General features: G+C 55.1%; 1 pseudogene; it reads left to right on the top strand.

Annotated features, from left to right (window-relative positions):
* The first annotated feature begins 13,251 nt into the window (after positions 1 to 13,251).
* Positions 13,252 to 13,370, top strand: LOC120617447 (uncharacterized; annotated as a pseudogene).
* Positions 13,371 to 14,652: the final 1,282 nt, after the last annotated feature.

Here is a 14,652-nt window from a genome sequence, read left to right on the forward strand (position 1 = left end):
TTTTGGCTCTGCGTGTAGCTCTGAAGCCACACCTCCCCAATTCTGCTGCTGTCCCTCACCTTGGCGACTTGTGAACTTTGGGCAAGTGACAGCCTTGTTGAGCCACAGAGGGCATGGCAATAATAATCGCTACTTCGCTTGTGAGGATTAAGTGGATTAAAACAGTAAACCCTCACTTAACTAGTGGTTATCTTCTTGGAACTGCGGCTAGTTGACCTAAACGACATCCCATCGACGTTCTAACAAAACTGTGTTGAATGAAACGATGTCACACGGAAAACTGCTGTGTGAGAACCGAGTAGGCATGGCACACCCTTGGGTGCATTCTTTTAGCTTTAGCTGTTACCTGACAGTCAGCCATCTCCAGGGGCAACTGCCAGGCCCTTCTAGGCTCGCACTGAGGAGCAGAACAGATGTGGTCCCTGACTTTGTGGGGCTCACGGTCCAGTGGGGTGATGGGTGATACGAGCAAACGTGACATTAGAACTGGGTCTATGATAGATTTTTCACCTGCACCTGACCCCTTTTCCCCTAAAATCCACCAAAGGCCAAGATTGTGTCTGTCTGGACACGATCCCTCATGAGCCCACACAGCCCCTCTCCGGATGCCCAAGGTCAAGTTACATCTCTAGGAGGTGGGTCTGCTGCTGCCCTCCTCCCTGAGCCCTGCGGGGGTTGGGATGGGGAGCTCCCCTCGCTCAGGGCTGGTCCCTCCCTAGCAAAGCCCATCCCGATGTCCTCAATGGATTGGTGCAGTGGTTTTAGACCTGGTTTTGGAGTCAGACCCAGATTTAGGTCCAGGTTCTGCCAGTTCTTACTAGCTGTGGCGTGAGTTACTAACCTCAGTGTCCCCGTCTGTCTTATTATTACGAATAGCTGTAAAGTGGGACTCGGGGCTGTCGAGGAGACTGCACGTGTCACATGCCCGTCACACAGAGCCAAAAGGACGATGTCGCTCTTGATAGCAGTCCTAAGTTCGGGACCCGTCCATGGGGATCTCTCAAGGCGATTCTAGCCACTCCTACAACGGGATGAAACGATGCTAAAGAACAATGATGTAGGAACTTGGTTGTCTTATTATGTCGAGTGGGAAAAAAACCCCATCAAGATGAAAACTTGCTGTGGTCTGAATATACACCTGCCAAATCCATATATTGACACCCTAACCCCCAAAGGGGATGGCATTAGGAGGCGGGGCCTTTGGAGGTGCTTAAGTCTCGAGGCTGGAGCCCTCATGAATGGAATCAGTGCCCTCATAAAAGAGGCCCCAGAGAGATCCCTTGTCCCTTCCACCAAGCGAGGACACGGTGACGAGGCACTGGCTGTGAACCAGGAAGAGGGTCTTTGCTGGAAGGTGACCGCTGGCTCCTTCATCTGGGACTGCCAGTCTCCGGAACTGTGAGCAGTAAATGCGCATTGTTTCTAAGCTATCTAGTCAGTGGTGTCTAGTGACAGCCGCCCAAATGGGCTAAGACAGAACCGTACCCGTAGTCGGTGAGAGAGTGGTGGTTTTCATTTCTTCTTTTTCAGACTTTTCGTAATTAAAAAATGTTCGACAGTGAACATGTGTTTGTTTTAGAGCCTGGAGCATTCTTACAGTATGAAGCATGTTTAATAGTAAGGGAACACGCTTCTAATCTAATGCTGGATTGAAAAAAAAATTAGATTACGAAATCGTTTGTGCAGTGTTAACTCATCTACGTGAACCAAATTACCCAGAAGGACATGAATCTGCGGTGACGTCAGCGTTTGGTGTCTTGGAGCGAGGGTGCGTTGATTTAAAACATGGCTTCCAATCCTTTGACCTTCCTCTCATTGAGAAGAAAAACGCCTGGCTTCTCCCTGTTGAATCTGGGTGGGCTTGTGATGGCTTTGACCCACAGACTATGGTAGAAATGACACTGTGTAACTTCCAAGAGCAGGTCATAAAAAGCCATGGAGTTTCCCTTCACTTGCTAGAACTTTCTCTCTTGGAGCCCTGAGCCTCTAGGTAAGAAGATTCTAGGTGATTCTGTCCCCAGCTGTCTAGTCTTCCTAGCTGAGGCTTCGGACACCATGGAACAGAGATAAGCCAACCCCACTGTGCCCTGTCCAAGCTCCTGGCTCACAGAATCTGTGAGCATGGTTAACGGGTTGTTCTCTGCCAGGAACTGGGGGCGGTTTGTTACATACTGATAGTTAACTGGAACGGGGGGATTACGAGAATTTTTTATTCTTTAAACTCTACTTTTCTGGAAACTTCAAGCTTTTTTTTTTTATGATTATGAGCATATGTTTTTATTATTAAGAAAATATTTATAAGGAAATGTTTGTTGAGTGAATGAAGAAAGTAAAGAAAGGAAAACAATGAATTAAGGGAAGGGAGAGAGAGGGAGAAAGGCGGGGGGGCGGGGTTCCGTGCTTGCGGGAGGCCCTGATTCCGTCTCCTGGGAATCGTGGCGCTCAGAGAAGCCTCCCCTACACACTGCTTTCCTCCACGACCCGTTCCCTTGCACCCCTTTGTCCTTCGACCATGACCGAAAGGCAGCAATGGATGACTTAGAGTCAGGCAGCTGGCTGTGTGTCTCTGTGCAACTCACTCAACCTCTCTGAGCGCATTTCCTCACCTGCGAGGTGAGGCACCCACAAACACTTGGGCGCAACTGGAATGTGGGAAGAAGCAGGATTCAAACCCAGGGCCGTCTGGGTCCTACCAGGGCAGTTCTTCCTTCTCCACTAAGGGGGTCCAGAAAAAGGCCTTGGAGGATCCTGGCAGCAAGGAGCTGCTCCCAGCCAGCCCGCACCTGGGCGCCCTCTGTGTGGGCTGCCACGGGGGCCAGGGTGCCAGGCACCGAGCGGGGAGGCCGGGGGCCCAGGCGGAGGCCGGGGCTGCTCAGTCCCTCCAGGAAGCCAAGCGATCTCTCCCATCACCCTCTCACCCCTCATGCTCTGAATGAAGCCATTCAGAGGAGGAAACCCGACCGGCCCATGTTTTATGCATGGTCCAGCCATGCTAGCAGTGCGGGTCTCCCACGGAGGGGTTATTTTTAGCCAGAGCTGTGAGCGAGCTGGGGGCTTGAAAGAAGCCACCCTGTCACCCAAGGACCCTTCCCTTGCTGGGTGGCCATAAGCAATGTTAACACGATCTGTGCCCAGCGCTGGGGGCACTGGCCTGAGCCCAGCCTGAGCTGGGGGTGAGGGGGGTTCTTGTCGCTCCAGGCCGTCTGTTGTGCAGCCAACTAAAGCAGCTGGCCATCTCCGACACCTGCGTGGCCGCCTCCCGGGGGAGCTCCCTCCCTTCCTATTTAGGTGTTGGCTCAGGCTGAACCCAGGGAACGGGGACGAGCATGTTTTGGAGACTCTGGCGTAAGAAGATGTAACCGTTTCAGGGTAGATTGTCAGCAAATTCGAGGTAATTAACATCTTTTTCTGTCAAGTGTCCACGCTCCCGCGCTTCCCTGCCTCGCTCTCAGCCAAAAGTCAGCGGCGGTGTGGCTAGCATTTACTGAGCACCCACCTCGGGCTCAGAATTTTTTGGCACACCATCTTTTTTTAATTCACACGACCCTTTGGGGGTAGGTATGGCTATGGGCCTCATTTTTCACATGGGGAAGTTGAGGCCCAGAGAGCAGAGAGACTAGCTCGAGGCCACATAGGGTGTTTTGGCAGAGCTGGGACGCTGGCCCAAGCCCATCTGACCCCCAGGATCACTCTGCAAACTTCGAGGGCTGACCCGGTGACTCCTTCAGGCTAAGAGCCAAGTCCACAGCTCAGAGGTATTTTTCCTCTGTTCTCTGCTTCTGATGAATAAGCAGAAGCTACAAAACGTGGAGGTGGGAGGAACCGTGGAGATCATTTCTTTCAAGCTGTTCGATTGTCAGGGAAACTGAGGCCCAGAGAGCGGAGGGCTCTTCCTCGAGGTCCATGGTCCCCCGGGGGCCGCCCCTACCTAGTGTGCTGGCTGTATTCCAGGGCTCCTTCTGCCGCCTCCTTCCCCTCGGCCTCCGTCTGCCTCTCTGTCAACAGGATCAGTCATTCAAGCTGGACTACGAGTTGTCATGGATATGAAGGAGCTGGATGAGCAGATGGGCCTGGTCACCCACTGCCAGCGCTGTGAGTCCTCTGCCCCATTTGGCAGATTGGGTGCAGCCAGCTTATAGCCCCGCGTGTAGGGAGCAATCTGAGCACCAGGCAGGGCCTTCACCGGAAGTGTCTCTGGCCTGGCTCAGAGCAGCCCTGGATTGTCACTGCCTGGAGGGGCGAGAAAGGCTACACAGATGACTGAGGTCTGTACCCGTCAGAACTCTCTCCAGGTCTTTCAACAAGAGAGAATGCAGTAGAGGGACTTGATTACGTAGAGAGGTAAGGGCTCAGAAGCCACCCGGAGACAGGCAAGACAGCCAGGTGCCCAGAGACGGCAGGAAGCTGCTACCACCTCCGGGGTGGGGGGCGGACGGAGGAGGTGCTGTTACAGAGCCTGGGAGCCCAGGCAGGAGCCCGAACCTGGGAGGGGGCTACCCAGTGGGGGCGGGGCCGGAGACCAGACACAGTTGCCGTTGAGGACTCTGCAGGAGACACAGAGATGAGGGCGAGGGGAGAAATCCCTCGGCTTTTCCCTCCCTTACTCGGCAGTGCCTCCTGTTGGCCAAACCAACCCAGGTGCCAGGTTGTCAAAAGTCTGGGAAATGTGGTTGCTGTGACACAGAGCAGAGGAGAAGGGTCAGATCCGGGACTGACAGGCAGTGACGTTAACACCAGCAGGGACAAGGCGCCGAGGCCGTGACAGCGGCCACCGGGTAGGCGCTCACCAGGCTCTGCATTCCCAGTGACGCTTTCACCCCACGCTAACCCTTTCACGGAGAGGAGGCTGGGGCGCCGAGCAAGGAGGGAGAAGCGGCTCGAACCCCGGCCTCGAGCCCACTCTGCACCCCGCTCCCCGGGCTCTGGGTCGAGGGGTGCCTCCCCCCACACAGGGTTGTCCTTAATCTTACCTGCTGAAGAGGTGGAGGTGCAGGCAGGGCACAGGACCACCTGGGTCACTTAGCTTGTGGGTGACCGTGCTGGGAGCTTGAGTCCACATCTTCCGGCCTCAGAGCACATGCCCTTAACTCTTGGGCTTGTTGAAGAGGGCAGCTCAGGACCTCTTCCCCTGTCCAGGGTGTTCCCTGGAGCCCGCCCCGTGGCCACTGCTGGGATCCCCGCCACGGTCCTTTCTAGCTCCTTAACTCTGCCCAGGTGGACGGCCAGGCTGGGGTGTGACCTGCGTGCCCAATTAGAGGAATTCAAAACACCATTTATTTATCAATGACTTAAGCTCATTTGATCATGAAGGATGGAGCCCACACTGTTCTCCGAAGCCACTGTCCTCCCTCAAATCCCCTTTGATCTGCTAATCCTGAGCTTATAAGGTTAGGAGATAAGCAGGCGGAACGAAATTCTTTTCTCTTCTGGTCCACCTAAGGGGCATGAAACCCCAACATCATAGACCTCCCGGGCCCCCGTGGCCTCCTTGCCTGGATAACTCAGCCGTGTGTAAAGGGGGCCCCCACATCCGGGGACACGCAGGCCATCTGAGGTGGCAGGCATGCCCCACTGCGTCTGCCGGCTCCTCCTCCTCCTCCTCCTCCCTCCTCCTCCTCCTCCCTCCTCCCTCCTCCTTCCTCCTCCTCCTCCTCCTCCTCGTACTGGCTTCTTCGAGCTGACCCCAGGCTGAGGGAACCGGGAAGCCAACTCGGCCAGCGGCCTCGCCAGACTCCTGGGACCTGCTCCCTCCTCGCTCCTCCTTCCATTTCATCCACAAATCTGTCCTTCCCTCTGGACCCCTACGGTGTGGTATTAGCCCCGGAGAAGTGACAGAGACTCTGTGTTCAGTAGAAGGACGAGACTTCAGGCCATGGGAGCCCAGCCCATGTCTGTTTCGCCCTTGCATGAGGAAGACCCAGGAGTGTTTCTAATTCAATGAGTTGAAGAGCTCAGAGATCTGGGCTATAAATCCCAGCTCTGGCCAGTTATGTGACCTTGGGCAACTGGTTAACCTCTCCGAGTTATAAACTATCCCTAGTTATAAACTAGGGATAACGATGATATCTGCCATCATTAACTTAATTCTTGCTGTGAGGCTCAAATGAAGATGCCTGTAGCCTGGTACGAAATAAATGCTTAATAAAGGGTGCATGTGATGCTTTTTCTGATCCTCAATAATGAGGACAACTGCATGTAGTATTTCCCACTCATCTGCTTGGTGGTAGGTCTGTGGCCGCTGTCTGTCCCCATGGGCCCCAGAGATAAAATGGGCGGGCCCCGGTGCGTTGCTCCGGCCAGTGCTGGCAGAGAGAACGGGAAGAAGGATTGAGATCCACGTGCTCAGTGCTCTGGGGGAGATGGGACATTGGCCAGGTGCTCCGGCAAGCAGTTATAACAGTCACGCAAACCACAGACTGACAAGGGCCACGGGGGAGAGGTCGGCAGGTCAGAGAGGCCAGGGTCACTTCGAGGTGGACAGAGGCAGAAATCTCGTGGTTCTCTGAGAGGCAGACTGGTCGGAGAGCGGGCCTCGGAATGCAGGCGTCCTGACCGAGTTCACGTGGATTCACCCTTTAGATGCAAAAGGCCGTCGGGGGCGGAGGCTGGTCCTGGACGGACAGGGGACGCTGAGACAGAAGGCCTGCTCAGTCCGAGCCGGGGAAGGAGAGAGGCGGGTGATGGCAGGTGTGGAGACTTTCTATTCTCACTCCACGTACCAGCTCTGAGTCTTTGGCCACGTCCCCTCACGTACACGATGCCACCTGGCCTTGTGCCCGCCTCTCTGTTTTTAAACCGTAACCTGAAAGTTCCTTCGGGAAGAGACTCTGCTTCTTTGCCTCCGTGTAACCCACATGTCGGTTAAGAGGGTACCTCGTTTATAAGACATTCATCCAATAGACTCAGATCCCGTGGCCACATCTTGGGGTTGGGGGCGGGCGGCCAGATCCCGAGCTTTCTGCGAATTCCTAGGTGCCGACACTTTCACAGTCACTTCTAGTTCGGACTCCCTGCTCCCCTGAGCTCTCCTGTCCCTCACCTCTCTCCTCCCCACTGAGTCCTTTCTCACCCCCATGCCAGCCCCACGGTGGACCCAGACTCTTTCCCTACATCCCCCCAAATGCCGTTCATACGTGTCATACACGAGGAAGGTTACGTTACAGAAGCTGAGAAGTTAAAATTAGTATCAGTCGTCCTTACCTGGCGAAGCCCCTTAGCCGGCGCCCCTGTGGAGGTTGCCACCCAAAACCTTTCCGTGTGGGATCCCGCCACGCTGGCCGCATCGCCTTTCTCGGCTCACTCCTGACCCCGTCCACACCGTCACGCAGAGGGATGCGGTTCATCATTTCCCAAACGCACGTGTCCAGGCCCCATCCTCACAGGCAGAGCGCTCCAGCAAGACATATTTTCTAAAGGAAATTTTCTCTTGCAAAGGGACTTTGGAACCAACTGTTAAATAGCTTCCTTCCTTCTATCCTTTTTCCCTCCTTCCTTCCTTCCTTCCTCCCTCCCTCCGTCCCTCCCTCCCTCCGTCTATCCTTTGCTCCTTTCCCCTGTCACCTACTTGCCAGCGCGTCGCTCTCTCTCGGTCTGGCTCCCCTCATTTGTGAAATGGGGTCACCCTCTCTACCTTTCCGTGCACGAGGAAACAAAAAGGCCACACCAATGTTCAAATCCTCCTCGTAATAAATATTTCACGATAAACATGGCACTGTACAACTTTGGAAGAACTTTGGTCTCTCCAGCTCGGATCTCTAAGTAGGAAATTTTTGACCTTGCCGACAAAACAGCTCTTGGCTCTGCCCGCTGCTGAGATTTGCCCAATGCAGGAAGGATGGCTGGGGAACGCTGAGGTTCCCTGCTCAAGAAAAAAGAGATTTGTCTGTCCAACCTCCTCTCGTTCTTTCCCTCCATGGGATGGAGGTCTGATTTCTTCTTCTTCTTCGTTTTCTTTTTTTACCATATGCAAATCTTCCTCTTGGCTTCCCTCACAGCTTGATAAATGATTGGTTTTCGCTTTCAACATCAATGGGAAGGCGTATATTTTGTTACTTATGCATAATTCTGCATCTAAGTTCTCGGGCACTGAGAGAAAACAATATAGTTCTTCTGCAGGAGGTAGACTGTGTAAATATATATTGGTTTGGGGAGAAGGAATGAGGAATGATAAAATATTCAGAAAGCAGCCTGTTCTTGCGGGGTGCTATCCCGCACAGTCGGGGAGCATATTAATGACACACCGTTTGCGAGGAAGGGAGACTGGCCCCATAAAATATGCATGAGTGGGGTTGGCGGTGGGATGGGCGGGTGCTCACGGTCGCTGCGCAGGCCCCGGCCTCAGAATCGGATATGGGCCCTGGAGGGGGAAAGCTCCGACGGGAGGTGTCCGGCCAGCTGTAGGGGGGGTGACGGGTTCTGTGGCCGGGGTCCCGGGCGGAGAGTCAGGAGGCCTGGCCCTGCCTCCAGCCTGCTGTGTGGCCTTCGCTCAGTCACTTAACTTCTCTGAATCTTTGTTTCTTCTACTGAAACATGAAGACTAGATGATTCCCAAGAGGGCTAAGTGGCGGGGCAGTTGCTGGAAATGAAGCGGGACGGGAAACGTCGCATGTGCTCGGCCTCACTGTCGGGAGAACGCGCTACGCAGCTGGAAGAAACTCTGCGATGAGCCACTTGGGGTGAGGAATGAGGCCTCCCGAATGCACACTGGAGTCACGAGTGTGGTCCCCAAGTTGCCTTTGAAGGTGGACAGTCCTGTCCACTTCAGGGTTTCTTTTTTATTTTTTTCCGATGACTACGTGTGCAAGTTTGGGGCCGGAGCTGAACCGCCTGCAGGAACGGCAGAGAGGGAGGCTGAGCGTGGCTCACGGGGTTCAGCTTCTCCTCTAGGTCAGGAGTGGATAAATACGGACACCCTCTCTGCCTGCCAGAGGCACCTACTTCTACCACACTTCGTCCCCTCCCTCCCCGCCCTTCCCTAAGCCTAACTCTGCAGAATTCACTTTTATTACTTCTGGTGGCCTCTTGCGGGTCCCTGAGATCTCAACAGAAGTAGGAAAAAGTTTGCACGACAGACACTTCCGTGTGCTACGCATTGCGCCACAGGTATTATGTCTTTTCACCCCTAGAACGACGCTGCGTGGCGAAAGCTATTGTTATCCCATTTTACAGATGAGAAGGCCGTGGCTCTTAGAGGTGAAGGAATTATTCCAAGGCGACATGGTAAGAACGATTCGGAGGCCAAGGCCTTAACTGCTGTGCTATCTCCTCTCTCCCAGTCAGACTGAGGCTTCTCAGGGTGAGGTCATGGTTCCCCTGGCCCCTGGGTGCTTGGCAGACACCAGCAATTGATTTTCCTAGAAGAGGCCTTCCTGGCCTCCTGTCAACAGAGTCCTTGTTGAGTCACAGGTTTGGGTGAATCCCACAGAAGGACATCTGTCTGAGCATCGTGGAAGCTCACATGTCTTGGATTTGGAAAATACTCCTGGCGTGTTTGTCGGCAAGGACTCACTTTGACGGATGGTTCTCTGACAGCTCCAGCTGCCATTTCCAGCAGCAGGTGGAGGAACCTGGAGCCTGGCTGCGGGCCCCCAGAGCAGTGACGGGACCCCCAGCAAGGAACCCGTGAGTTCACGCAGCCCCACGGGAGAGCTGAGGGACCAGAGGTGTTAGCTGGGCCAGGGTGAGTGGCCTCCCCTGTGACAAAGGGCACCACAGACCGAACTGGGAGAAGATTTCGTATGCATGCAACGGAAAGACCTTTCTACTTACACCACCCACAGGAAAGGGAGATGACCCCCTAGAATGTGGGCAAAGGGTTGGAACATGCAAGTCCCAGGAGGGGCGACTTGTGGAGTAGGGTGTGGTGCGATATCCCCGTGGGCACCTGGACAGTGCACCTGGCTGGGCGTCAGCCTGCGTGGCTGGGGAATGTAACTCTCTCTCCCCGGCCCTCCTCTCATGACGTGGCCTCCATGGCCAGCTCCCTCCTGTCAGGAACATCAGGATTCTCAGGAGCCAGGTCTGAAAGGCATGTGCTGGCCTTCCGATTCTGAAAGTCTGTTCTCCGTAGCCTCCCTGACATAGAGCGCCCCGCTCCTTCTGACTCACGATCATAGGAGCAGGTGTCCTCTCCCCGTTCTGCCCTCTTCTGGAAGCTGGCCGTGGGACGTCACAGGAAGCCAGAGGTCCTGTCTCCTCTGATGCAGTCTCAGTCATCGAAGCAGAGAGAAACGAGACATGCCACGGGACGTCCTCCAGGGCCTTCGGCAGGACAGGCGGGGCGTCCCTTCCGCCCGCCCCCGCCCCCGCCCCCGCGCTGACTGGGGGTGGGCCCCGCTCATGCTGTTGAGGAGCCCACGTTGCTGAGAGGGGGCCGTGAGCTTCCTTCTTTTCAAGCGGCCAGACGACGGCTTGGAGAAGGGCCTACTTCAGCACCCCAAGGTGGGCGAGGCTGGGCCTCAGTCCTGGTTCCGAGTGGATGGGAAGGCGAAGGGGCCCCTCCCGCCCCCTTGTGAGGACCTCAGGAGTGTGGCGAAGCTGCCGCCCACACAACGTTCTCCTGGGCCTTTATTTTAGGGGATGCTGGCAGCGGTCACAGAGCTGGGCGAGCCCGTAGGGAGCACGGAAGCCCTGTCCTTCCCCCATCCATAGTAGGTGGGACAGTGTGCTCCAAACCCTCTACCCTGCTCCCGTCCAGCAGACCCTGTGGCTTCTGACTGCAACATCTGGGGTTCTTTCCAGATGCTTCCTCTAGCTGCGGGGCCTTGTGTAGTGAAAGCCCAGGGGGGCCCACCTCCCCGGATCAGACTTCGGCCGGTGACCGACAGGGTCCCTGAGGCGTGCTCTCTGCTGTCCGCGGCAGAGCGAGCCCTGCCACCCACAGCATCGCCTGCTCATGGGTGGGCTTCCTCCCTTCTCCGCCCCCCACCCCCAGCCCCCCGCGGGTGCTTCCTAGCATCATCTCCCAAATGAACTCTCTGTTTTGAATCCTTGTCTCAGCGTCTGCTTCTGGGGAGCTCGCTCAAGAGAGAGGATGTAGCAGAACCAAACGAATTATGGGGCGGGGGCTTACCTTCGCCCACACGAGTCCCTCACCCATGGTTTCCAGGCAAGAGTGCCCAGTCCTGGGACACTAGTGAATCTAGCCAATCTCTCTCGGGCTCATAGCTTTTTTTAAATTAAAAGAATGTGATTTCTCCTCATGATAAATCACTTGCAATCTTCACACCATAAAACAGAACTGTGACTTGGGTTTCACAGTTAACTAGCTGAATCCGAGTGCTTTTGACAGTTCTGATGTGTTTTTTGACTGTCACACTACTTATATAGAGGAGAGGGGGCATCCCCTGAAGCTATACTTGCTTACGACCCCCCAACCCCAGCTCATAGCTAATTGTCCCAAGAGGGAGCCTCTGTCTTCCTCCTCTGTCACCACCCTTCCCCAAAGCCCAGAGGAGGGCTGGCCCCGTGCGGGAAGAGGCAACAAGCTACTGTCTCAGGTATGGCCGGCACAAGGAGGCTGAGGGTCAGGGTGACAAAAGCCCAGGGGGCCTTGCGGGGTTGGCCTGGGCGGTGTTTCCTGCGTGGGACCTTTGGCTGGTGGCTTGTGTGCTGGCGTGTAGTTGAGCGTTGGAGAATCTCGTGGTAGAGCCTCAAAACGCTCCGTGGGAGTTCAGGGTGGGCGGAGAGAAGAAGGCTGTGGACACATTTGACATTTGGACCTTGGGGCCTCTAGACGCTACTGGATGGATGTAACTTAGGTCGAGTGGGATGCCAGGCTGGAGAGACCTGGTAGGCACCTGGCTAAGTCACGGTGACATTCTCTGGGAGAGCGACGGGGTAGCTCTGAGGATGTGAGCAGGCGGGGGCTGAGAAAGTACCAGTCCCCTCTGATAAGGACTGGACTCACCTCCCCCACCCTCACATCTGCAGCCACATTGGGCTTCTGTGACGAGGGATGAGTTCGGTGGGTTGTCACCGGCTGGACACCTGCTGGCAGTTTCTGTGGTGATTATGGCAGCGTCACGCGTTACTGCATAAGTCTGGTTTCCAGTAATTTACGTGGAAGACAAGCCCAGGAAACAGCGGCAAAGGAGCCGGGTAGTGAGCGGGGAAGGGATGATCTCAGCCACGTACCCCTGAGGGCAGCTGGGGAGCCATGGAGACTTGCGCTTGGAGTGTCCCCACCTCCCAAGCACCGACCCCACTCTGAGTGAGGCCCAGCAGGCTAGCCTGTGGGCAGAGTGGGTGTGTGAGACTCTACATTAACACAACCGCCACAACAATTCGGATGCCGACGGTCGGGATGACTCGGAGGCTGTGAGCAGGGCAGCAGCACTATCTACTGCCTTCCCGCCCCAAACCTCCCCTCCGCCCCACACGCCGCAGCCCCGACCTTCAAGGCCTCGCCCACCTGGGGTCTCCCTCCTTGCCAGCCTCACTCTCACCCCACAGACCGTCTTTGGAGCTGGTCCTGGGCTTTCTGCGCTCACCTCCCCGCTCTGGAATGCCCTGCCTTATTCCTCAGCCGCCCAGCTCCCCCTCCCACACGGATCAGCCCAAGCCCTCCTGCTTCAGGGGGCACCTCCAGTTCTAGCTCCCCAGAGGCCCCTGCGAGCTTGGCCATGTGCAGCTCCCACTCTGTCTTAACCAGCATCTGACGCATAGTAGGTGCTCAATAACCACCTGTCATCTGTGCCGATGACGGGAAGATGACGGTGGTGATGAGCAGGTCTCCAATGAACAGGTCGTTGGTCTCGCTCCACAGCTAACTTGTGACAGGTCACTTAACCTCTCCGGATCTGTTTTCCTGTAGCAGAGGCTTGCTGGTTCTAAATGGTTCCCTTTTTCCTCCTGGGATTTCGGCTGATCCACACTTCCCTGCCTCCTTGGTGCAGGAGTGGCTGTGGGAATGGGTTCCGGCAGGGGCACGTGGGCAGAAGTGATGCCCCCAGCTCCGGGCTCCCCCCGTACAACCTGCCCAGGTGTGATCTCTCAATGTCTTTCTCCACCCGTCAGTAAAGATGGAAGAAGCCTGGCCCCTGTCACCACCGGCGCTGCCACAGAGCCCCATCCACTGTGCTCCCGTTGGGCTGCTGTGTGAGCAGGAAATTGACTTCTATTGCGGTCAACCACTAAACTTTTAGGATGATTAGAGCCGTTTGTCCACCCTGACTAATGGGGACTTATTCGAAATGAGACAATATTAACATCAATGGGCTGTCACCCACCTGTTAAGAAGATACTATCATTGTCTACGGCCATGCCACCCTGAATGTGCCCGATCCCGTCTGATCTTGGAAGCTAAGCAGGGTCAGGCCTGGTTAGTACTTGGATGGGAGACCACCTTGGAATATCAGATGCTGTAGGCGTTTAAAAAAAAAAAAGATATAGAAGATGCTATTATTAGTTTGCCTGAGTTGATAGGACCACAGGCTTAAACAACAGAAATTTATTCTCTCACGGTTCTGGAGGCTGGAATTCTGAGGTCAAGGTGTTGGCCGGGCTGGTTCTTTCTCGGGCATCTCTCCCTGGCTTGCGGATAGCTGCCTTTCCCTGTGTCTTCACACAGGGAAAGGCAGCTTTCCCTCGGCGTGCGTCTGCGTTCAAATTTCCTCCTCTTCTAGGAACATTGTTGTATTGGCTCCGAGCCCACGCTGATAATCTCAGTTTTACTCTCTCACCTCTTTAAAGACTCCATCTCCAAATACAGTCACGTTTTGAAGTGCTAGGAGTTAAGACCTCAACACATGCATTTTGGGGACATAACTCAGCCCGCAGCACATGCTCAGTGAATGTCCCCTCTCTCCTCTCTAGGAAGCTCTAAGGTACTCTAGTGGTTAAGAATGAGGTCCTGCACATCCAGTTTGCTGTGAAACGTGGTGTCCTGGAATGTCGCATGAGCCCTTGATTCAAAATCTGACCTTTTGATGGAACCGTATCGATGACACTGTGACTCAGCTTTACGAGATGAAGTGTGGCAAGTGTGAGGGTCACTCGGGAAGTAAGAGCCCAAGCTGGGCTTGGAGAGGGGCAGCGAGATGGGTCACGAAGCAGGCCCGGTCCTGATCCCATCGATCTATGTAGCCGGGGGACCCTGGTCCAGCCATCACTGAGACGCTCTGGGTCCTGGTGACTTCATCTGGGACATCTTTATTTTTCTCCTTCCTCTTTCTCCCGCCTCCAGCTGTAGTTCAGCAGGGCTTCAAGAGACCACGTTCTAATAGCGACATCGACCACAGGCAATTTCTCGAGCCCTAACTAAGTGTCAGACACTCCGCTAAGCACTCTCCTCGAGCTGTGTCACTGACTCCTCTGTAAGTGGCCTCTCCCGTTATCTCCGTGTAAAAGGCCCAGGGAAGTCAGACACCTTGCTCAAGCTCACGCACAGAGGAGAGGCAAGGACGGTCGGGTAACTAAACGCATTTGATAAAAGGTGCAGATGTTGCCTCTTTAACGTGGCGGTCAGGGGCTAGCCCCACCAACTGTGCTGGACCCTGACATTCTTCTCCGTGGCTTGGGCTGGAGCCTGCCCCCTCCGCCCCCACCTAGCTGTTCATCCTGAAGTCTGGCCTCTCTCTCTGTCACCGTGCCAGCGGCTGGGAGCTTTTATTCAAGTGGAATTGAGCCGAGGACTTTTGTAGCACTTCATTT

This window comes from Pteropus medius, unplaced genomic scaffold (genome assembly GCF_902729225.1).
Source record: "Pteropus medius unplaced genomic scaffold, Ma_sr-lr_union100, whole genome shotgun sequence".
Classification (NCBI taxonomy): domain Eukaryota; kingdom Metazoa; phylum Chordata; class Mammalia; order Chiroptera; family Pteropodidae; genus Pteropus; species Pteropus medius.